Source organism: Orycteropus afer, unplaced genomic scaffold (genome assembly GCF_000298275.1).
Source record: "Orycteropus afer afer isolate SDZICR_OR568_19922 unplaced genomic scaffold, OryAfe1.0 scaffold00046, whole genome shotgun sequence".
Taxonomy (NCBI): domain Eukaryota; kingdom Metazoa; phylum Chordata; class Mammalia; order Tubulidentata; family Orycteropodidae; genus Orycteropus; species Orycteropus afer.
The window spans coordinates 1,760,586-1,764,013 of NW_006921633.1; positions in this window are offsets into that span (position 1 = coordinate 1,760,586).

Consider the following 3,428-nt stretch of genomic DNA (forward strand, 5'->3'; position numbering starts at 1 on the left):
CTTGGGGTTGTCAACCTCAGCCTCCAGCAGCTGAGTGAAGAAACACCTCTAGCTCCAGTGGGCCAGGAATAGGAAACAGAGCTGGACCCAAAGATTGAGGGGTTTTCACCCAGCCCCTAGAGCCTGGCACTTTGAACTTGGACTTAAAGCCTCCAAGCTGTAAGAGAATAAACTCCTGTTTGTAAGGCCATCCCATCTGTGGTATATTCCTGTCAGTGTGGCACTAGGTAACCAGAACACCCAGGGTGCTGGAAAGAGGACATGGAGGTGGCATCTTTCCACCTCCTCTAACTTCATGAGAGGGAGACAGAATCACCATCAGTAACATCAGACCAAGGCTTACTCCTATGAGGCCAGACATGCTACCACCTTCCAACCTTTTTACCAAATCTGACACCAATTGTCCCTCCCATTGCACTCACTACTTATATGCTGGGTTCCATAATTCATTGCAATGGCCACACAGAATTCACAGACAGTACTCACTGATTATAGGGTTTATTACATTTCAGGTTCAGGAAGACTATCAGAATACAATTCTTCAATCAACACAGTTTCCCATCAGCCATGCCCTTAGGCACACCTTTCTTTCACCCTTGGCCTCTTGGCTTGGCCTCTGCCCTGCTCAGGCAAGTGCCAGAAAGCTCTTTAACTCTGCTGATAGGTGCAACTAGGTGCATCCCACTCTGCTAGCAACCCTCTTGCCCAAAGGGCAGGCTTTCTCATTCCATGGGCTGGCAAGCTTGCTACTCTGTCTCGTGCCTCTTAGTTCCACTGCAGCCATCTCTCTGCTGCTCTCTGTGCCAAGGAGGTCCAGCATATGGATCTCAGATGTAAGGATGTACTCCATTCCACCTCTGGCTCTTCTCTCTTGATGGCAGTGGATTTGGTTATTCTTGAAATTCTTCACTTATGGTTACTCATTTAGGATATGCCATTTCTTCAAATTTTTGTTATTCTAATGCTTTCTAATTTCATTCTTAGCAAGAAACCTACTGAAAACATATGATAGATGCTAAAGTAAATTTTACATGGATTAATGAGTTGAAAGAAGAAAATATACTGAATTCTTCCCTGCTGTATTGCTAGAGGTTAATTTTCTAAACTTAGATCAGAAAGCTTAAAAAAGAAAAGAATGACATTTGGTTATATAAAAATGAGTAACTTCTATAAAGAAAACCAAATTAAAAAAAAATTCTCCTCAAATGGGAGAAGTAAAAAAAATGGAAGGATATATGGGGAAAAAATGTAACTAAATTATATAAAGAATGTATCACTATGAACCATTAACAGACATTCGATGGCTAACTGAGCCAAGATGTGAACAAAGCTAGTTCACAAACGAGGAACTAAAATACTAAACATGGAAAAATGTTCAGCTGCCTGGGAGAAATGCCTAAACAATAAAGTATCTCTTTTGCCTGTTAAGGGGAGCTTTCGTGGCATAGTGGTTAAAACATTTGTCTGCTAACTAAAAGGTTGGGGTTCATACCCACCAGTCGCTCCATGGGAAAAAGTCTGCGTTTGTAAAGATTTATAGCCTTGGCCACTCTATGGGGGCAGTTCTATTCTGTCTAAAGCGTCTCTATGAGTCAGAACCTACTTGATGGCAGTGGGTTTGGTTTGTTAAATCTGCAAATGAAACAAAAATATATATATACCCACTCCTCACTTATACACATGGTTATGTGCCAAAGACCAAATTATTATGCAAAAAAATCAGCGATATGTGAAAATGGAAGATGGCCATATCAGATCATGAAATGGAGGATGACTACGTCATTATATAACTGCCAGATTACATCATTACATAACTGCCAAACCACTGAGAATCATGGTCCTGCCAAGTTGACACATCACCTTACCTATCACAGCCAGTATTACTCTTGCCTTGCACCTTGGTATCTGTTACGGCCAGACTTGCATTGTTAATGCATGAAATAGATAGCAGATATTTTACTATTGTCATAAATGAGAAATGTAAGATAAAATGAGAGTTGAAAAGTAAGGAGTAAATATATGTGTGTGTGTGTGTGTATACACATAATTTTGGGAGCATTGGTGGCATAAGGCATTTTACTGCTAACTAGAAGGCTGGCAAGGTCAAATCCACCAGCCACTCCTCGGAAAGAAGATTGGGCAATCTACTTCCTTAGTGATACTGCCTTGGACACCCAAGGAGGGGTCGCTATGAGTTGGGTCTGACTCGACGGCAGTGAATTTGGTTTTTGGTATATATAATTTTGGCAAAAATATAGTAAAATAGATTCATTTCACCTAACACAGTAAATTGGAACAATTATTTAAGAGAGCAATTTATAATATCAGGATGTTATGATAAGCCACATGAATACATCTTTATTAAAACAGGAAGACAGTGTATCAACAGAAAAAAAGGCTTCTAAGCAAAAGGACACAAACTTGTATATACATTGACAAACGTATTATGTATACCAAAAATAATAAAAAACCCAAGCCATCAAGACTGAAAGAATATGCCAAAATGACAATATTACATGAATACTATGTGGTATGAGAACTCCTTTCCCCCTTTTGTTTTTTAAACACTCTGTATGTGGTATGTTGTTTTTGTTGTGAACCTGAATTTAGGAAGGTAGGAAGTGGCTTGTTGGGGCTTCTATAATCAGAGCTCAAATAACTCGATGGAGTCTCTGAAGGGAAACATGGTTTAATAGTTTAAAAGGCGGGTCGAGCTGAGAAGTTTAAACATGGCTCTATTCAGACCCAACCCTGGATTTAACTGCCAAGTCAACGCCAATTGCCTCCTTTTTCCCATCTTTCTCCAACGCAGAGGGTAAGCACTGGTCTTCAGTTCGCTGTGTGGGCTTAAGAGTCTTCCTTTCCCAGGCCTTCAATATGCACACCATCAATAACCTAAATTCATTCACATTAAAAGTCCTGAGGGCTATTTACGTTTTATCTGGTATTTTGAGTTTCAATCTAAACTAATGAATGCAACTCTTAACATAGAATTTCTGACCTTATTCAGAGGAGAGTGAGGGCTCCCAGGACGGTGGAAAAACTCCACGAGAACAGGTCCAGAATGACAATGTTATTACATGAATACTGTGAGAAACTATAGGTTCTAGGGCATTTCCCATTGCCTTCGAAAAAGGTGAGTTGTGATTGCCACGATTAATTATTTGTAAATTAATAATAACAAGCATTAACTTTCAGAAAAGGTAAAATGTAAAGTTATGACAATTAGTTTTCGAAGAATGGAGATCTTGCCTTAAACACTTAAACCACTTTCTACCCTATGTCATGTTGTTATGCAGTGTGCTCTGTCCCACTGCGCTGTAGTCCGATTTATAGCTACTCTACTGGGTTTCCAAGGCCGTAATCTTTACGGAAGGAGCTCTGGTAGCATAGTGGCTAAAGCACTTGACTGCGAACCAGAAGGCTGG